The sequence below is a fragment of the Leopardus geoffroyi genome, chromosome C3 (genome assembly GCF_018350155.1).
Source record: "Leopardus geoffroyi isolate Oge1 chromosome C3, O.geoffroyi_Oge1_pat1.0, whole genome shotgun sequence".
Classification (NCBI taxonomy): Eukaryota; Metazoa; Chordata; class Mammalia; order Carnivora; family Felidae; genus Leopardus; species Leopardus geoffroyi.
In genome coordinates, this window is record NC_059338.1 from 114,668,166 (window position 1) to 114,690,666 (window position 22,501).

Here is a 22,501-nt window from a genome sequence, read left to right on the forward strand (position 1 = left end):
AAATGTTAAAAAAAATTTAAAGAGAAAACCTCTTAAAAATAAATAAATAAATAATAAAAGATATTTACTTCTTCAAGAAGATTTAAATGCAGCCACAACTACTTAAATGCCTTTCAAAGATTTTGAGGATCTGTAAAAATTTCGGGTGTCACTCTACTCGAATATTACAAAAATCCCGTTGAAGCCATCATTGGCAACAGCTCCAAAGCCAGACGGTTTCCTCTCTGAGTTCCAGGAGTTGTAAGGATGATGTGTGTCCACTTAGTAACGTCTTTAAGAGATGATGTTGTGAAAATCCTGACTGTTGACTTCTAACCTCGAGACCGGCGTCAAATGGCCTTATTCGTTAGTTGGCAATCCACCCTAGAAGCCGGGAGGCCCCATCCGGGCTCTGCTGTGGCCTCTCAGCTAGTGACGTGCAGGTCACCCAGGAAGGTTAGAAGTCAAACAATTGGGAAACATCCATGTCTTCATCCGTTCCAAGCGTGTTGATACAAGCTTCTTCGCTGACCAGGAAATACAGCCAAGGGCAGAGAGGGCAGCACCTGCTAATCATTGGGCCACGCCTTGGCCAATTGTTCTGTGAGGCCTTCTTCCCCACGGCCCAGCCTTCAAGGGAGCGCCGACCATCTCTCTCCCTTGACTCCACGCTGCGTTCAAAACAGGGCCACACCATGTCACTGACCAGCTGGACTCATCAGAAAGGCCACCATTTCATTAGGAAGTCCGACCCAGATGTACAGCACTCCCAGGAAGAACAATGAGAATGGCGTATTAGCCCTCTTCCAAGTAGAGGAAATGGGACGGGGAAGGCGGCACGGGGACAGATGAAAAAGAAAACAAAGTAAAATTTCCGTGGCTAAAACGGTATAAATGACCCACGAGCCACTGCTTCAATATCGTCTTCTTCATTCAGAAAAATGTGCCTGGCGAGTAGGTGCTACGTTCCTCGGGTACTAACTGTAAATTAGCAAATACACCTGGACTATTAAAAATGAGTCTATGGGCAAAAATACTGCTGTTGTGAACCAGATGTTTATGCGAGTCCCTGTCTTGTTTTCACTTGCTAAATTTTATATAAATTTATATTGATAATGAAGGGGCGCCTTTGATGGCTGGTGCCCCAGTCGTGGCTCTTTGCCATCAAAAAAAAAAACCCTTTTCTTTACTCCTTGATCTGCTCTTTGCAGAAACGAGGCTTTCCACTCAGATAATGGGCAACATCTATTCTTTTCAGGAACTATTTAACAAAGATTTTGTTTCCGTGAAAAATATATATATAAATGCCCAGATCTACTCTGTTCTCGTGGGGAGAAATGATACACTGTGACACAGAATGCAAAGGATGATAGACCAAGGGAAGTTCTAGCACAATAAAGGATGTTTGCGAAACAGTATCTTTGGGATAAAAACAGGCTGCTTCAAGGGTTTGGGGACCTGGAAGGCGAGGGCCCTAACTTTGCTCAGGCAACTTGTTTTGGGTAGCTTAAGCCCTCTATTAGCTGCAGGTGCAAACATTGCACCTGTAGCTAATTGCAGCCACAATTAGACCAAGACCATTGTGGGAACAATTAGACACTTAATTCTGAGGATGTGACCAGCCCACAATTAGCCCTGGCTAAAGTGTTTGTACCCACATGAAGGGAGACCGTGCGACTGTGCCCAAACCAGTCGAACTTTTTTTTTTTTAACCATGCACCTCTACATTCTGTTTTCCCTTTGTAGACAGCACTTAGGAAAAATAACTCGACGTGCAATGGTAAAATATCCATGATAAGAAAAACCACACTGAGTGAAAATGAAGCTGCGTTGTCAAAGATACAAATAGGGGCAGCCGCACACATATAAATACGAACCGGGAAAGAAACTCTGTCAAAAGAGTTGCTTCAAACAATGAATTCCTTAGTTATGTCTCCCTTGCCAAGCCAGCAATTTATGATAATGGTGTAGAGAAGATTGCTGTGAGCTTGAAATCATTAGGTGAGTGTTCTTCACCTGTGATATGTTTATCCTCTTAAATGGAGAGGTTCTCAGGTATTTATGCCTTTATCGAAGTGACATCCAAATGGACTCACTTTCCAGACTCGGACCTTATTTTTCCCCTGCTACCATTCCCCTTGGAACATTCCCCAGCCATCCATGTTTTAAACATACAGATATTTTCTACTTGGGCATAAGGAAAGCTAGGGTTTTCAGTCACGAGTTCAAAAATGCCTTTAGTTAATCCAATAACCTTTCTTACACCACAGGTACGGTTTGAGAAACGACATGTTTTTCTAGTTTCATTTTTATTCGCTTTTACAAAATAAACGACTTGTCTTTGAAAAATTAGAAGCCTTTCAAGCACATTCTGTTACAGTTTACTGAATGCTGTATAAACCTTAATGTTCTATTTATTGCTCGACTAGAATAATACAACAGAGCCAAGTTCATATCATCAGTTAAGTACGCCTTCAGTGCATGATAAAGCAAATATTCTACATTTGCCTTCCTCTTGTTTCATCTTCTTGAAAGGCTTATATTTCATCGATGTTTAAAAATATTCATGTGTCTACGGGAACCTGGGTGGCTCAGTCGGTTGAGTGTCCGACTTCTGCTCAGGTCATGATCTCACGGTTCATGAGTTCGAGCCCCGCATCAGTCTCTGTGCTGACAGCTCAGAGCGTGGAGCCTGCTTCGGATTCTGTGTCTCCCTCTCCCTGCCCCTCCCCCCTCACGCTCTCTCTCTCCCTCCAAAATAAATAAACATCAAAAAAATTTTAATACGAATAAAAATATTAATATGTCTCAAAGTGGAAATTTCCCCATAGAAATGTCTTCCTCGCTCTCAGAGACAAGTCGGTCTAATACGTTCTGCTGCAGACTTTTTAACTAAATCATTAATTGGTTTTCAGAGCTCCTGAATTTACTGGCAGAAGTTTAAATGTACCCTTAAAATCAAGGGAGAGGAAATATAATAAATGTGGAAACTCTATCATCCCTTCAACTACGAGACCACTTCTAAGTTAATGCTGTGCATCATAACTGCCAGTTACATAAGCTCTGTATATAAATTATTAAGCACTTGAGGTAGTAACACTAAAGCTTGTCCAAATGGAAAGATGCAGTGAAGTTTAGGCATTCCAATGACTGCAAACTAGCAATCCTTCCTTTGTTATGGCCACTGCACAAATGTCAGGAAGACGCTGTCAGGGATTTCCTATCACCCTGAACCACAACCTTTGCATGGGACCATCCATAACCTAGTGACCTTCTGCAGCTCATTAAAGGTAATGTAATGGATCATTCCCTCCTAATTGTGATCATCAGCAAATTAGACTCCTTTCTAGGCTAGCCAGGCAGCAGGGAACTATGTGCCTAAGTAGAATGCATGAATAACTTTTCTTTTAGCCACATGCCTTTACTCCACACAAAGGAGAATATCGTAGAGTCGGGTGGTGGGGCAGATATGGAAGTTCTAACATGTGCTAGGATGTGCCTTATTTACATCATCTCGATGAAGCCACAAGATTTTTTTAAATTTTTTAATGTTTATTTATTTTTTGAGAGAGAGAGACAGAGACAGAGACAGAATCTGAACCAGGCTCCAGGCTCTGAGCTGTCATCACAGAGCCCGATGCCGGGCTCGAATCTACAAGACGTGAGATCATGACCTGATAAGGCTGCTTAACTGACTGAGCCACCCAGGCACCCCTAGCCACAAGATATTTTAATGCTCTTCCGGAACTCAACCTTCATCCCAAAGCAGAGACGAGAGTAGAGAAAAAGGATGCGGGTACTTCAGGTGAGGCTCTTATTTGGCTAGTTTTGCAGTTACTCTCTTTTCCCTTCAGCTGACCTCTACTAGTAATTCTCGAACATCCAAAATACTATTATTTAACTACTGGTGGTAATTGTGAACTCTTTGGAAAACCCAATACTGTGATACTGATTTTTTTCATTTAAAAAATGATATATGGGGAAAGGAATGTAGAAACCCATGTGAAGGATAAACCACAAATTCTTAGCATGAATCAAAACAATGTATCTAGAATTCTTATTCTATCTAATGGTTCCTACTCCAAATACATTTGTCCCTGAGAGATCATTAGTATACATTTTATGATTGCACTGTGGCTTTAATAGTTCCCTAGCATTTGGAATGTTACTGGAAATTGAAGGTTAAAGAGTAATCTCATTAGATCATGACATCGTGCCAAGGATTTTCTAATCTATTGGGCTAAGCAATCTCTGGAGGGGGCAATTTTAGCCTAAACATGAAAGGTGCTGGACGGTAGAGGCAGGATTTATCTCAGTTAGCATCAGGAGCTCCACACAAGCCACCAGGTGAAGGTTGGGCCAGTCTTCTTATGACTGGGCTCATAAATTCAGTGTGCATCCAGCAAAAGGGTGTGGAAGGATTAGGAAACATCCATAATTCCTACAGTACATAGATAACACAAAATCTGCCATGAACACAATGACACAAAAAATGTTTTAGAAGAGCCCTGGCTTTCAAGATACAGTCCCTTAACCAGCAGTATCAGCATTATGTGAAAATTTGTTAAAAATGCAAACTCTCAGCCCCACCACCCTCCCACCTCCTTACATCTACTGAGTCAGAAGGCCTGGCAGCAAGGCCTGGCCATCTCTCTTTCACCAAGCCCTCAAGATGACCGGGATGCACGCTAAACATTAAGAACCACCGTATTAGGACACAAAAGATAGGGTGACTAGTCTACACACATTAGCCTTATATTCCAAGAAAATATTTTGATATCACGATGTGGGGACATAAGTTACTTACAAATGGAAATGATGGGAGGAGCCAGAGATTCCAGGGCACAGTCTCCGGCAACCAACCTTCCGGGACCAGGGTACTGGGCAGAGCGAGGGCCAGGGATGTGGACCAAGGTGACCTGACGCAGCAGATGGGACGCCTGATAGCACAGCCAAAGCCCTGACTCACTGAATAGCTTTGAGCCCTTGAACAAATAATTTACTGTTGCTAGACCTCCTAAATTACAGTTGGACTGTATCTCTGGGGTCCCTAGAAACAGAACTATTAGTAAAATTCCTTTTATCCATGCCCTGCAACCTTTGTCCTTGTCACTATTACGGGACATTAACTACCCTCTGAGTCAAGGAAGAGACAGGCATGATTTTGCACTGTCTGTTGGAACACAGTCTACTGAGGCAAGTATTTACAAGTTTCATGACGCTCAGATCCCACGTCTTAAATACGCTTCTGAATTAAAATGGGGCAACTAATACTTGCATTCTTCCTTACTTGCTCTTCCAAGGTAGAAGGGGGAAAAAAATGCCTTCAAGTAATTTTTCGTATTCACAAGTTATCATGATGAAAAGTACATTTCTGTGGACCTGGTTTAACCCTGGCCATGCATTACGGAAATAGCGTGTAAACAGCTCTTCCTGGGCTCGCTTCAGCGGCACATACACTAAAATTGGAAGGATACAGAGATTAGCATGGCCACGAGTTCACAAGTTCGTGAAGTGCTCCATATTTAAAATACATAAATGAATAAATAAATAAATAATAAAAAGTAAATTAAAAAGGAAACAGCCCTTCTTTCTCATTGCGTGTAAAGGAAGGGCAATAATTGTGCGGCTCTGGGGTGTAAGGATACTAAACAGAACCTCACGTCTTTAAAAAGATCAGTGTTGGTTTATGACCATATTACCGTAGTTGGCAAAACCATAATTGCAGAAGGATGAGGAGGAGTTTATGAAAATGGTATCTCATAATTTCGTATGCATACAGCTTTCCGTCCCCCTTTTCTCCTTATATTTTAAAATAATCTTTAAAAACATAATTCGTTTGATCCTTAAAAAAGGAAACATAAAGAGTCTTTGAATTTCCAGCTCTGCTGTCCTATATTTAGCAACAGTGGTTTACCACTCCCTTACATAATAATGTAAGATTTGCAACACTAAGCAAACCTACCAAGGAACAGCTATCCGTAGACCCTGTTAGATTTTCGTGTCTGAGCTGGATACCAGTTTTTACCACTTGTATTTTTCACAAAATGTTAACTCTAGCATGCTGACACTTTTATATTATATATTTTCAATTAGCTTTATGATGCAGTCTTTCTTAGTCTTAGTCTTTCAATTTTTTAATCTTATGGTTATATAATATTCTCATACATTGCTATTCCATAATTTCCTTGACCATTACTCTAATCATGACTCCGTTTGTTTCAATATTTCTTGTCTTCAACATTTTGTTTCTACAGACACCTCTGAAAAAGCAATGCCTTTAATTTGTCACCTTCAATACATGCCAAATAGTGGTGTTACAAGTTTCGAGTAGTTACAAATCTCACTTATTTCCTTGTAAATGCTGATATTTTTCTTCTTCTTCTTTTTAATATTTATTTATTTATTTATTTATTTATTTATTTATTTGGAGAGACAGACAGAGCACGAGTGGGAGAGGGGCAGAGAGAGAGGGAAACACAAAATCTGAAGCGGCCTCCAGGCTCTGTGCTGTCAGCACAGAACCCAACTCGGGGACTGAACTCTGCAAAATCATGACCTGAGCCCAAGTCGGACACAACTGAGCCACCCAGGAGACCCTGACATTTTATCTTCTTAAAATATGCTTCAAACTTTTCCCCTTTTGTCTTTTTTCATCATTTTTTGGTGTTTTTTCCTTTACTGAGTCTTTGTATTTCTTCGCGTATCTTTAGGCTGCAGATGTCCCTAGAGACCTGTCACCATTTCTCCTATCTGCAACTAATTTGTGTCACCAATTTCTTTTTGACTTTGATGTCATGTGAAGTTCAATTGTTTCTGATATTCACAAGAATAAAGCTATAAAAATGTTCACAACTTGCATAAACTTCTCAAAACATTGCATGCAAATACACACCCATCTTCAAAGGAGCTACCATAGAAGATTTTTATTTTGGTTCAGAGATCACACCATTATGCAAAGTATTTCTCTTATTTTGGAATTTCCTTGGAAATCAGCTGATTTCTCTTAAAATTACAACCAAGACGTATTATTCAGAATGATTACCCTCTTTGTTTTCCAACAATTAGCAGTGCAATACTTTTAACTGGTTGCGATTTTATCGTCAAATGCGAAAATTTGAAGACTGACACACACTCCTTGACGTTCCTTCCATCAGAAGTTAGGGCCTGTGTCCCCTCCTCATGAATATGGATAGGCTCTCTAACTGCTTTGACCAGGAGAATATGGTGGAAGTGACAGACGCTCTTCCAGATTCCAAGCAAGCCATGAGAAACCAAAGTTTCCGTTTTTTCCTCCTGCAAAACGCAGTAGTGAACTCTTGCGTTGCCGCGTGAATGGCCAGCTATGCTGAGCCCACCCGGATGTGGAGAAGCCCAAACTAGGTACGTGGAGATGTTGTAGAGAGAAAGAGACACGCCCAGCTCTTCCATTCAGCTCCCAGCTTTTAGGTGAACCCCCTGAAGCCTCAGACATGATGGAGCAGAGACAGTACAATCTAACTGTGCTCTTCGAACACAAATCGTGAGATGTAATAATGTATTTTTATTTTAGGCCCCCCCCCCGGTTGGGGGACGGTTTTTTACATGGTAATAGAAACTGGAACGGGTAGCGACTACTCATCCTATTTCTGGAAAATTAAGTTATTTCCAGTTTTATACTATGGTTAATGATCCTCTATTAAATATGTTTTGTATAAATCTAGACGAATATTTGTTTATTTCTTCAATAGAAACTCCTATAAGTAGATTACTAGGTCAAAGGGCACAAAAATACTTGTAAGCTTCCTGATATACACTGCCAAGTTTCATTCTGGAAAGATGATGATAAACCACACTCCTCCCAGTAATGAAAAAGGTGACTGTATATTCACATCGCTTCCAACATGGGTTATTAATATTTTAGAAATTAGTGGTCAATATGATAGCCATGTATTTCTTATGCTATCAGTCAGGATGAACCTTTTCCTTTCAGATGATCCTTTCTTTTTCCTCTTTCATGAAGCGCCCAATGGTATCAGAAGAAACTACTCGAAAATCAACTTAAAATTCTTATTTAATGCTTTATTCTTTGAATCCAGAACTTTAACCGTCAAAATTAAAAAGAATCTCAAGCATCACATCAGGCTTAATGTTATTTCTAATAGGATATATGTAGGAATAGAAAACTCAGCTTCAGTACATTTCGAAATTGACTCTATTGAGAATTCAATATGTAATATGTATATACATGTATATAAATATGAATACATAAACAACATATTTTACTTCAAAATGTTAGGAAAATACTTCTTTACTGAGAAAATTCTATTTTATGCTGTCAACTTGGGAAGACAACGTAATCACACAATTGGCATTAGAACATTTTCTCTCTATTTTCTTTTTTTCGCTTTTTTATTTTAAGCATATTTACTTTTGTTGAAAAATATATCAAACACCCAAAGGAATAAACATGTCTGTTATACTCACGGAATAACAATAAAATGTACAACTACTGTAGTGGTTGAATAATGGACGCTCAAAGAGATACATTTACCTAGAACCTGTAAATGGGACTATTTTAGAAAGGGTCTTGGCCAATGTGATTAATTAAGCTAAGGATCTTGAAAGGAGATCATCCTGGAGTTGAGTGAACCCTAAATTCAATGACATATGTCTTCGTGAAAGACAGAAAAGGAGAATATAGACTTTCAGAGAAGACCATGTGAAAATGGAGACAGAGATTGGGTTGAGGCACACACCAGCTAAGCAATGCCAAGAATTACCACCGGTGCTAAAAGAGAGGCATGGGACAGATCTCTCTTAAAGCCTCAAGAAGGATGGGGTGCCTGGGTGGCTCAGTCGGTTAGGCATCAAACTTTGGCTCAGGTCATGATCTCCCAGTTTGTGGGTTCAAGCCCTGCACTGGGCTCTGTGCTGACAGCTCAGAGCCTGGAGCCTGCTTCCGATTCTCTCTCTACCCCTCCCCCCCTACTCTCCTCTCTCTTTCTGCCCCTCCCCCCACTCATGCTCAGGGTTTCTCTCTCTCTCTCAAAAATAAATAAACATTAAAAAAAAAATTTTTTTTTTAAACCTCCAGAAGGAAAGAACTCTGCTGATACATAGATTTTGGACTTCTGACTGCCAGAATGGAGAGAGTAAATTTCAATTGTCTTAAACATTCCACTTTGTGCTAATTTGTTAACAGAAAAACTAAAATAGATTAAATTGACAACACCAAATGATGGCGGGGATGTGGAGTAACTCTCATTCACCGCTGGTGGAAATGCAAAACAGCACAACCACTTTGGAAGACAGTTTGCTAGTTTCTTACAAAAGCAATCATACACTTACTATACAATCCAGCTATCATAGTCCTTGGCATTTACTCAAAGGAAATGAAAACTTAAGTCCATACAAAGGTACAGATGTTTGTAACAGTTTTGCTCGTAACTGCCAACACTTAGAAGCAACCAAGATATTTTTCAGTAGGTAAGTGAATAAATAAAAGGTGGTACAACCAGACAATGGAATATTATTCAATACTAGAAAAAAATGAGCTCTGAAACCATAAAAAGACATAGAAGAAACTTAAATGCATATTACATAGATTAAAAAAAAGCCAAGCTGGAAAGGCTACATACAGTATGGTCCCAACTGTATGACATTCTGGAAAAGGTCAGAAAAACTATGAAGACAGTGAAATGATCAGTGTTTGCCAGGATTTGGGGGAGTGAGGGACAGAAAGGGATAAGCAAGAAAGGCACAGAAAATTTTTAGGGAAGGAAAAGTACTCTGTATGATACAGTAATGGTGAACACATGTCATTGTACATTTGCCCAAATCCATAGAATGTGCAACATCAAAAATGAACCGCAATGTAAACTGTGGACTTTCGATGACTATGATGTGTTGATACAGATTTAACAATTGTAGCGAATGTACCATTTTGGTGAAAGATGTTGATAACGAAGAGGCTATCCATGTGTGGAAGCAAAACCTACCTGGGGAATCTCTGAAACTTCCTTTCAATTTTACTGTGAACCTAAAACTGCTCTAAAAAATTAAGGCTTTTTAAAAAATGAAAGTAAAAGAGAGGCAATTGCAGATTTTTTAAAAAAGGACTGAAACCAGTTTGTTAAGAAGTGACCTTGGTATCTCTTCCCAGTTGCATCACCTTCCTTCCCTACCAAAAGTAATCACTATCCTAAACCTTATATTAAGCATTCCCTTGTTTTGCTGTACGGTTTCATCATAGATGCATAGATACATGATAGATGATTAGATAGATAGATAGATAGATAGATAGTCTAAACTATGCTGTTTTGGTTTTGTTTGTTGTTGCACTTTATATAAAATGGAACACTGTATACATTGTATATCTTTCTAACTTGCCTTTTGGATTAATATTATGTTTGTGAGATCCTTTCATGTTGCTTTAAACAGATGAAGTTCCCCTTTAAAAAGCTTATTCATTCTACGGTTTGTCAATCTGTTGTTGAGAGATATGTGGATTGCTTATAGTTTTCCTTCTGCTACAAACAGTGCTCCTAAAATCATGTTTGAATTATGTCTCCAGGTACATATAACAAGAATATCTCTGGCTGAGTAAGTATAACTAAGATTAGAACTACTGGACTCCGTGCTAGTCACATTCTTTAGGTAATAGCAGAATATTTCCAAAGTGATTGAATCGATTTTCACTCTCATCAGCATTAAATGAGTGTTCCTGTTGGACCATAGCCTCCAACCATTGTTATTGTTTAGATCTAATTTACTTAGATCATTTTCAACCAAGAAAATGTCAACTGAACATCAGAGAATCATTTTTTTTTTATTTTTAAAGGCATTATTATCTAGAATCAGATAAGCATATTCTGAGGACCTACTGTGTTTTGTACCTACGTTATTCTATTTAATCCTCACAGCACCATCAGGAAGATATTTTAATTGCACACGTACAGCTGAGGAAACTGAGCTGCAGAGAAATGACTAATTAACTGGTTTCCACAGTTGTTAATAGCAAGTACTCACCCAAAGATTCTGGCTACTCATCTTTCTGTGATACCCCTCTACTTTTCAAAACTGAAAATCTGTAGAGCTATAGCCGTGTCACAAACCGAGTTCATGTACCAACTTCCTAAAAAAAAAAGAGAGAGAGAGAGAGAAAGAAAAAGAAAAAGAAAATTCTAAGGACCAAATTAGAGTGGAAAACTGCCACTCATTTTAGATATACATGATGTACTATTGACAAAGAAGAAATCCATTTTTAATGCTTCAGCATATCATTAGGGAGGCAAGCTGACTGAGTGAACTGAGCTGGCATTTATCGCTGAACCCAGATAAAGAGCCACTGAGTGTGGTATTCTACGACCTTCTTCCTGACAGCCACTGACAATGTATCCAATTACTTAAGCAGTCTTTATAGCATCATTTAAGCAGGTCTAGCTTTCCTTGTTCCACTTCAGTACAGGGAAGGAAACAGTTGGACACTTCAATAGTAGCATCTGAGATGAAGGAATCTCCTTTTTTAAAATTCCATGATCTCTGGGTGTATCTACACCTTGACAATCCATTTTTTAGCATATGATTATGAAAATAAGATGAGCATTAATAATCCAGTTTAATATATTGTCATAAAAATAATAAATGACGGCTTCTTCATACTTCTTGCCCCTTAAGATTTCAAGGCAAGCAATAAAAATACGACAGCTTATAGGAGATAACACCTAGCCTCTGAAAGGCTATCTCTATCCCACCAGATACTAGTTAAAGAAAGATGCAATTTTGGAGATAACGTAAAGCATTGACAGTATAAGGCAGAATTTGCTGTGATGCTTGATAGATCCCATAGGTACCGACCCGACAACTGACAGCTCTCTGTGAACAGATTTCATCCAGTCCCTGCCCATCACGAGGCATGAACAAAGGCTGGGTTCAGAGCCTGCATCCACTAACTCTGTTGTCCTCAAAAGACCAACGCCAGGTAACATGACCAGAGGACTGCCTTTGCCAAGACAAAGATTGCCAAAGGATGCTTCAAGGGAACATTTTATTGGGCAGATGCTACTTTGCTGTTGAGACCATCCTACTCAAAGCATACGCCAACATAATTCTCTCTGAATACCACGATATAATAGAGATGACTTTTGTCTTCAGTGAAAATAAAAAGAGCTGACCACAAAATCCTATATACAAAAAAGGTCTGTTGTCCATCATTTCCTCTAACAAAAATCTATTGATTAGGACTTCTATAAAATGACCGTTGATATTCTCACTGATGGCACTAAGTTTCTGTGTTTCTGAAACATTTAAGACTTGGTAATAGAGTTGGTTGCTATATGCATTATTTCGGTTACTTGTTTTTTTTTAATACTGTTGAGCCTTAGTGTAATTAACAGAAGAAACAGCTAAATAATTAAAAGTAGTTGCTTTTGGGGAACGGTACCTGGAGCAGAAAGTGGTCAGGGAAGGGGTGTCAAAAGGGGTGGGGAAGGTAGAAAATGGAGTAGCTGGTTTTCATTATGAGCCTTTCAATTTCATTTGGTTATTAACCGTTTTGCATATATTTCTTTTATTTAACATTTATCAAAAGTTAGAGATGCCTCCAAACTTTACGGCTTATGCAACATCTTATCTCCTCAGTTGCCTCATGGAGTAGACTTACATGCCCTTTCTTCTTTGTTTAATAGCTGGTTATTTGACTTGGGCACATCATTTAAACATTCCAAGTATTAACTCATCTATGATAGTAGGGCTAATTTTACTGCCCTCTTGATAACACGAGATTTTATATATCAACCTAAGTGATATGGAACAATTTAAACATCTATGGGCAATGGATCCTTTTACAGCTACAGTAATTGTCATTGTTTTCATGCCTATTCATAATTTGTTGTAAAGGCAGGCTTGAAGCACAGCTGTTTTGTCATCATGTGTAGAAATCCACTGAAAATAATGTAAGGTTGTTTGTGGTTTTATTGACCTCATCTCAAACTTTGATCCTGTACTATCATTGATCACACCATGACATTTATTATACCCTGAATTTAAAAAGCAATCATTATATTTTACCTATACATAAGAATAATGACTTTATTATTACATATTTTAATAATCATTTTTATATATAATTTGTGGGTTTTGTAATTACTTAACATTGTGATAATGATATCATAATAATTTTATTAGCAATTTGAAATTTGGAAGCAAGATAGAAATTGATGGCTGAATTATATACTTAAGCTTTATTAATCATACTTTCCTTCTCTTTAATTTTAACCAGACTGTATTATTGAACTTGAACATCTTCATATGCTTTCCTATATCTAATTGCATGATTTCTCCTTTGTCTTTGATTTGGAAATGCTTCACAAAGATCTTTTATTTCCTATTCTTCAGGAGACTCTAATCTTGAATGTAAATACAACCATTTTTCAGAGCATCTGTCCCCATTAGGTTTCCACATAGATTACTGTATTCAAATTGAAAAAAAAACCTGAATATTTTTCTACACACGTTCATTGGATATTTGGAATCGAATCCCAAATTGGAATGTTTTACTCATCCCCCAAATGATCCATCTCACTTTTTAAAAAGTATAATCACTAGAAGTAGCATAAAGAAAAGGACAAAAAGAGAAAAGCGTGGCTTGAAAACATAAAAACAAAGTGAAAAATTAGAACAAAAATTAAGACAATAAAAGAAAAAGAATAAAGACAAAGCATGTGAGATAGATAATTTTATCCTCAATTCTTATGTGTTAATTTTAGTATAAGTTATTTGATTACAAAAGTAAGATAAAAATAAGCAACATACAAATAAATGCAAATTCTTAAATTTTTCATGTATTTAAAAAATGCTAAATTCCAGGGGCTCCTGGGTGGCTCAGTCGGATAAGCGTTGGACTTTGACTCAGGTCATGAACTCGCGGTTTGCGAGTTCGAGCTCAGTGTCGGACTCTGTGCTGACATTTCAGAGCCTGGAGCCTGCTTCAGATTCTGTGTTTCCCTCTCTCTGTTTCTCCCCCGCTCACACTGCCTCTCCCTCTCTCTCGCTCTGTCTCTCTCAAAAATAAAGATTAAAAATTAAAAAATAAATAATAAAATTAAAATGCTAAAACATGACAACATTAGATAAAACTGTTAAGAAAATGATACAATCCCACTGTCATGTTGTTGGTTTTCACGTGCATTACTTTATCCAAGCACACACTGGAAAACATACAACTGTCTGAACACAGTCAAACCTTTCCTTGCAACTAATTTCCTTTAGTTCTAAAATGTTCTCATTTGTGGAATTTTTCTTTTGCCGTTTCAGTTAAGCCACTTGATGTTCTGATAGTCACAACCAAAATATTATTACAGAAATTAATCATTTATTCTACTCATCTTAATATGCTATAAATAACTTACTAATTAGCTATATTTTTAGATCTTTTTTTCCAAATAAACTGCGGCTGCTATGAACAGCAAGTTGTTTATTTTTTTAATCCTCAGAGCTGCACTTTAGAAACAAAAAACTGATATCGGTGCCAATTCAAAACATAGTCATTTTTTAAACTATTGTCTTGTATCACTCTAAAGTTTCTCCAAATTTCCTCATGTTTACTTTAATGAAAAAGTGTGGAATTTTCATCCTTTTATTTCCTTGCTTCCGTTAGTTTGTTTTTAATAACATAAGGACCACATGGAGATTTTTTTTAAGTTTTTTTAAAAATCCAAACTACACAGAAGTAAGTAGAACAAAAATTTGAAGTATCTCTTCATGTGCTTATCTCATCCCTTTGCCAGAAGTTATTGATGCTGCTAATTTATTCCAGACTTTCTCTATCCATGTACAAATGTACCACGTTGACTGATGTTTCACTGTTTCTCAAAGGCATGGTCTCTGGAACGGAAGATAATAAAAGAAAATTAATTAATATTAATTGAATAATTACTTTGTGCTACTAACAATTTAGTTTATCATCCCAGAATGTTATTTTTACCTGAATTTTTTTAGAGAAATTATAAACTAAAACAAAAATTAGGTAGTATGGAATAGAATACGAAATATTCATTGCTTAAAAAGATGATGTAATGGTGCTTTAGGACAATTTCTTCAGTATGGGACATTTGGGTATGTGACCTTACATGCCTCGTCACCCTTGCCCACTTACCATGATTGTTCTCTACCTGTAGGGGCTATTCATTAACAAAAAACCTGTCCTTATACTAAGGGCAAGACTGTTTTTTGTACCTAATCTAAATAATAAGGTGTGTGGTAAGTAGATGTCACCATTCCCATAAAAAGATGGAGTTTCCTTTGGAAAGAATGTGCATCTACTGAGACAGAAAGTAATGTTAGTATTAGTATTAATCTAACAACCAACTTTACTGAGTAACTACTACGTGCCAGGAACTGTTCTGGGTGAAGGAAATAGAACACTAAACAGGACAAGGAAAGCTACTATTCTAACTGAGCTTACATTCAAATGAGGAGAGGTAAGCAGTACAAATAAATAAGCGGAAGGAAAGCACTGAAGGTGATATGTGCAATGAAGAGAATTTCAGTAGGTTGATTTGACAGAATGTGAATTTTGAATTAGCAGGCCACGAAAGGCCTCTTAAGATGAGGTGACAGGAAGTGGCATGAGGGTGAGCCTTCTAGGCAGACAGGAGAGCTGTCACAAGTGTACTTAGATACAGTGAGCTTGGAACGCTCAGGTGACATGAGGTCCCAATGACTGAAGAGGCCAGATGCATAAGGATCTGTAAACAAAGGTGGGAAGTTGAGAGTTTAAATGCATTGGATGAGATACCACCTCACACCTGTCAGAATGGCTAAAATTAACAACACAAGAAACAACAGGTGTCGGGGAGGATGGGGAGAAAGGGAAACGTTCTTGTACTGTCGGTGGGAATGCAAACTGAGGCAACCACTGTGGGAAACACTATGGAGGTTCCTAAAAAATCTAAATTGCTATGATCCAGCAGTTGCACATTTAGGTATTTACCCAAAGAATACAAAAATAAAGATTCAGGAGGGTACATGCACCCCAATATTTATAGCAGCATTATCTACAATAGCCAAACTATGGAAACAGTTCAGTGTCTATCGGGTGATGAATGGATAAAGAAGATGTTGTATATATCTATATCATTATCGATATCGATAGTGAAATATTACTCAGCCATCAAAAAAAATGAAATCTTGCCATTTGCAATGACGTGGGTGGCACTAGAATATATTATGCTGAGTGAAATAAGTCAATCAGAAAAACAAATACCATATGATTTCACTCTCGTGTAGAATTTAAGAAACAAAACAGATGAACATATGGGAAGGGGGCAGGGAGAAGAGAGGGAAACAAACCACAAGAGACTCTTAACCATAGAGAACAAACTGAAGGTTGCTGGAGGGAAGTGGGTGGCAGATGGGCTAGATGGGTGATAGGTATTAAGGAGGGCACTTGTGATGAGCACTTGGTGCCATATGCAAGTGAGAAATCACTGAACTCTACTCCTGAAACCAAAAACAAACAAAACAAAGAAAATATGTTGGGAAGCCACTGGAGGATTTTAAGCAGAGATATAGTATGATGTGCTTCACGTTTTAGAAAATGACTCTCCTTTGTGGAAAAAGAATCACAGGAGGTCAAGATAGGTAAGGAGGTGGGCTAGGAGCCAATTGTGGTAAAACAGGCAATGATAATGCTGGCTGGACTTGGGTACCCAGAATCCAGTCCTGTGGTTCTCCAATCTCAAGTTGAGGGTCAAACACAGAAGGACCAAAGAATGTAGATCTGGGGGTAAGAGAAGAAAAATAGGGAAGAGTGGAAGTTGAGCTGTGATTATTATTAAAACAATTACTATAAATTGTTGTATTTGTAAGCATTTGCAGAGCAGAGCCAGGAAATGTTCTGAGTATTATCTTGCACATTCCTTATGGCAACCCATGAGGTAGGTACTATTATTACCACCTTCTACAGCTGAGCACACTGAAGCACGGGGTGGGTAAGTAAACCGTCCGACCTCCTTGCAGGATGGGACGGAGACAATTCACATCTGGGAAGTTGGCCACCAGCCCCACATTCTAACCCCCTCCCCGAACCATCTGCAAAAGGCAACGGAGGCAATGCTTGCTCTACTCTCCAGAAGGCATAGAAAGATCAGAAGGATAGGTGTTCCTGGGCCCGGTGTGTGTCAGAGCACCCCTGCCATGGCAACTTTGGAAATAATAGCTGTGAATACAGGTAAAGAGATTTGATTGACCGAAAACACACCGTGGTGGCAAAAGGATCTATGAGAATTGAGAGACACCAAGGAAGGGAGACTTCCTCTTGGACCCGGAGACCCGCGAAATTCTGTCAGGCACTACCTCTCAGGGACTCTTAGATCAAACACTTCTCTTCATACAGGGTTACCAGATTCAAATGGTGATGTGTCCTGGCCACTGCCGGTCAGTGGACGGACCAGGAGATGAAGACAGACCAGCTTTCTGCATTTTAACAGTGAAACTTTATGGTTGAGACTCACTGAGCATGACTCTGCAGACAAGATTTTCCAGTTCTCCTCTGCTTGGAGCAAATAGCTATAGCTGAACAATGTCACTTCACCAGTAAGTTTAAATCCCAGTTTTTAGCCAACTAGGTCTAGCTACTTTCTTCACCACAGCATACTACCTCTTCAAAGAATAAACACATGCCATGATTTGGAATAATTTACTATCCCTTACGTCACTCTTGAAATAGAAGTTCCCACAAATACACTGAGTGAAGGCAGAATTATCAGAATCAGAATTTTAAAAATTGGTTGCCTCTAGTTCAAAGGAGATATTAGGGGGGGTGCGTGGGTGGCTCAGTCGGTTGAGCGTCCGACTTCCGCTCAGGTCATGATCTCACGGTTCGTGGGTTCGAGCCCTGCGAGGGGCTCTGTGCTGACAGCTCAGAGCCTGGAGCCTGCTTCCGATTCTGTGTCTCCCTCTCTCTCTGGTCCTCCCCTGCTCACGCTCTGTCTCTCTCTCTCAGAAATAAACATTAAAAAAATTCAAAGGAGATAGGAATTTATAGGGATTGGAATGTATAATGATCAATATTTGCCATAATACCTTAGCAGTGCCTTTTAATCATACTACAAATACCTAAGTCCAAAAGATCATCAGAAACGAATACTAGTGGAATATACTATTGGAGTACTAGTCCCAGTGGAGTTGTATTATTAACACTAATCTACTGTGTTGTGGGTTGAATTGTGTCCTCCCTAAAAGATAGGTTGAAAATCCAACTCCTGGTACCTGTGAGTGTGACCTTATTTGGAAATAGGTCCAAATCCTTGCAGATGTAATTAAGATACATATTCAGATGAGGTCACTCTGGAGTAGGATGGACCCTTATTCCGATCTGACTGGTGTCTATATTAGAAAAGAAGAGACACAGGGGTGCCTGGGTGGCTAAGTCAGAAACTCTTGATTTTGGCTCAGGTCATGATCTCACGGTAGTGAGCGTTGAGCTCTGTGCTAGACGTGCAGCCTGCTTAAGACTCCCTCTCCTTCTTCCTCTGCCCCTCCCGTGTTTGCTCCCCCTCTCTCTCTCTCTCAAAAAAAAAGAGAGAGAGAGAGAAGAGAAAAAAGAGATACAGAAAGAGTCGTGCAGGAGAAGAAACATCATGTGAAGACACAGATACACATAAGGAAGAAGGTTCCTTGTCATGATGGAGGCAGAGAGTAAAGTCATGCTGCTGCAAGCTAAGGCATGGCTGGGATGACCCACAACCATCAGAAGTGAGAAGAGAGACAACATATCCTGCTGACACCTTATTTCTGGACTTCTAGTCTCTTGTGAGAGAATAAGTTTCTGTTACTCTAAGCTACTGGAGTTAGCGGTAATTTGCTACAGCATTCTTAGAAAAACTATAAACGCGTACTGCTAAAGGAATCCTAAGAGACTTCACCTTACTTCAAGCTACATGGTCATTCACATCAGGATGGAAATCACCGTTGCTTCCATTTTCACTAGCCTTTGAAGATAGACACGGTATCTGTTTACTCTTTCTTTTCATAACGTTAGAAATGAATTGCTTTCCTTGCTATTTCAACCCACACAAACCCCTAAGGAATACTACTTAATTCATAGTTTGGTCAGGTAAGTATCATGGATCTTGCTCATGCTGGTCTGGGGGGGCATGGTTTCCTCCTAGATCCAGTGAGAAGTCACCCTTAATGTCTTCAAGAAATACATTATCTTCTGAGTCTTACAAAATGTCCGAATAAAACAAAGTCAAGAGGAAAAAATAAAAGCAATTTGGGATCTCATATTCCCATGTCTGCCCTGGAACACTTCCCCGTCTTCCTGCCTCGAACACTGCCGTGGACAGTGGTACCCTCTCACCCAGAATCCTCTTTACGACATAGTGTTCAGAGAACGAACAGCCGAGATGTCTTCAAAAGTATGTATTGAGAAGAAGAGGCTGTTTTGTCCTGGAGAATGGGTGGGGGGACGTAGAGAGGGAGTTTCAGAAACCTACTCATTCAGAAGGGGTCTGAGGAAATTGTGAGGCTGGACGATTTACTCAACCGGTCTATACCTCCGTGTACTCTGCCCTACGAGGTGGCAATGAACAGTACCCACCTCGTGGGTTGCTATAAGGAATGTGCAAGATAATACTCAGAACATATTTAGAATTCTCATATTTGCTGGTGAAAATATGAAATGCCACTTTAGAAAAACAGTTTGGCACTTCTTCAAAAGGCTCAACAAAGAGTTACCACAGGACCTGGCAATCTACTTCCAGGCCTATACCCAAGAGAAATGAAACCCACGTCCCCGCAAACGCTCGCACAAATGTTCGTACCGGCATTATTCACAACAACCAAACGGGGGAAACAAATTCAGTGCTCGTTAATTGATGAATGAGGAAACAAAAGTTGTGTTTCCATACAGGAGAATGTCGTTTGGAAATAAAAACTAAAGTGCTGATACATGTGACAATACGGGTAAGTCTGGAACACGTTTGGCTAATTGAAAGAAGCCAGTAACGAAAAACCAAATAGGATTCCATTTACGTGAAATTTCCAGAATAGGTAAAAGCCATAGAGACAGAAAGTACACTTGTTTCCAGTGACTGGAGGAGAGGAATGAGGAAGCACGGGGATATTAAAAATATTCTAAATTTAGGGACCGTCCGGGTGGCTCAGTCGGTTAAGCAACTCTGCACAGTGCAGAGCCTGCTTGGAATTCTTCCTCTCTGTCCCTCCCCCATGCTCGGTCTGTCTCTCTCTCTCTCTCTCTCTCTGAAAATAAATAAATAAACTTAAAAAATGATTTTTAAAATGTTTAAACTTAGATTGTGGTGATAGTTGCACATTTTGTCAATATACTAAAATCTACTTAGCTGTATACTTTTTTTAAGGTGTCCATGTTTTAAAATACATATATATTATAAAATGATTACCACAATCGAAATAATTAACATGTTCATCACATCACAGAGCTTTCTGTGAGTGTGAGAGAAAAGTTAAAATCTACTCTCTTAGCAAATTTTAAGTAAACAAAACAGTATAATTAAGTACAGCCATCACACTGTATGTTAGACCTCCAGAATGTATTCATTTTGCAAACCTGAAACTTTATATTCTCTGATGAACTTTTCTCCATTTCTCCCCACCACCCCCCCCCCCCCAATCCCTGATTACCACCATTCTGTTCTCTGCTTGGATGAATTCGACTTTTTCAGATTCCACAAGTAAGTGAGATCATGCAGTATTTGTATTTCTGTGTCCGGCTTATTTCCCTTTAGCATAATGCTCTCTGGTCTCATCCTTGTTGTCATAAATGGCAAGCTTTCTTTGTTTTTTAAGACTGAATAATATTCCATCTCTATACATACCACATTTTCTTGATCCATTCATATGTCAATGCTTAGGTAGAGTACATTTCACGTCTATTATGAATAATGCTGCAGCGAACATATCTCTTCCAGATACCAATTTCATTCCCTTTAGAATACACTAGGAGGTTGGGTTGCCAGATCATGCAATAGCTATATTTTTAATCTTCTGAGGAACCTCCATACTGTTTTCCAAAATGAAAGTACCAATTCCCACTAACAGTGCACAAGGATTCTTTTTCTCCCCCACATTGTCACCAACACTTGGTTTTTTGTTTTGTTGTTGTTGTTGTTGTTGTTGTTTATATTTTTGAAAAAGCCATTTGAAGAGGCATGGGGTGATGACTCATTGTGATTTGGATTTGCCTTTCCTTGTGATCAGTGATATTGAATGCCTTTTTATATACCTCTTGGCCATTAGTATATATTCTTTTGAAAACTGTCTATTCAGGTCCTTCGCCCATTTTTTTCATGGGTTATTTATTTCCTTGCTACTGCATTGTTTTAGCTCCTTATATATTTGTATGTGAACTCCTTATCAGATGTATGGTTTGCAAATATTTTCTCCCATTCCATGCGTTGTCTCTTTACTCTGTCGATTGTTTCCTTTCTTGTGCAAAAGCTTTTTAGTTTGATGCAACCTTATTTATTTTTGCTTTTGTGGTTGGTGTTTTGTTGCCATATTCAAAAAAACCATTGCCAGAACGATATCAAAAAGATTTTCACCTATGTTTTCTTCCAGTAGTTTTAGTTTCCAGACCAATATTTATTAAATAATATTTATTATTAATATTATTAAATGGGTAAATGGTATCATATGTGAACTATATGCCAATAAAGCTGGTTTTTAAAAATCAGTTCAAAAAAAGAATAAGTCAATGACTTATAAAAGATTATACTTGGGGTGCCTGGGTGGCTCAGTCGGTTAAGCATCTGACTTTGGCTCAGGTCATGATCTCATGGCTCCTGAGTTTGAGCCCTGCACTGGCCTCTGTGCTGACAGCTCAGAGCCTGGAGGCTGCTTCAGATTCTGTGTCTCCCTCTCTCTCTGCCCTTCCCCTGCTCATTCTCTCTCTCTCTCAAAAATCAATAAACATTAAACATTTTTTAAAATAAAATAAAAGATTATACTGTATTTTAATGTAACAGAAAAAGTAATTTAAAACTGTGTATTCACTGGGATGCCTGGGTGGTTCAGTTGGTTAAGTGGGTCTGACTTCAACTCAGGTCAATATCTCATGGTTCATGAGTTTGAGCCCCACATGTCTGTCTCCCTCTCTCTCTCTCTCTTTCTGCCCCTTCCCCACTTGCGTTCTCTCTCCCTCTCTAAAAATAAATAAATAAGGGGCGCCTGGGTGGCGCAGTCGGTTAAGCGTCCGACTTCAGCCAGGTCACGATCTCGCGGTCCGTGAGTTCGAGCCCCGCGTCGGGCTCTGGGCTGATGGCTCAGAGCCTGGAGCCTGTTTCTGATTCTGTGTCTCCCTCTTTCTCTGCCCCTCCCCCGTTCATGCTCTGTCTCTCTCTGTCCCAAAAATAAATAAACGTTGAAAAAAAAAAAAATTTAAAAATAAAAATAAATAAATAAGCTGTAAAAACAAAAAAATCCCAAAAATTACTAGCCACATTTACAGACAAATGAGCAAACTTAAAAACAAAAAAACAAAAAAACTGTGTATTCG

At 38.9% G+C, this 22,501-nt stretch overlaps 2 long non-coding RNA genes across 2 annotated transcripts in view; both read right to left on the bottom strand.

Moving 5' to 3' along the window:
* Nucleotides 1-91: 91 nt before the first annotated feature.
* LOC123585783 lies at nt 92-13,013 on the bottom strand. The gene is made up of 3 exons (XR_006706423.1): nt 10,990-13,013; nt 5,270-5,438; nt 92-782 (listed from the first exon to the last, which is right to left on the bottom strand). It is a non-coding gene; the product is annotated as an uncharacterized LOC123585783 (long non-coding RNA).
* A 1,633-nt stretch (nt 13,014-14,646) lies between these two features.
* LOC123585784 overlaps nt 14,647-22,501 on the bottom strand; it is a 39,063-nt gene continuing 31,208 nt past the window's right edge. Inside the window, exon 4 of the long non-coding RNA XR_006706424.1 lies at nt 14,647-14,844. This is a non-coding gene — a long non-coding RNA (uncharacterized LOC123585784). The remainder of the gene's footprint in view (nt 14,845-22,501) is intronic.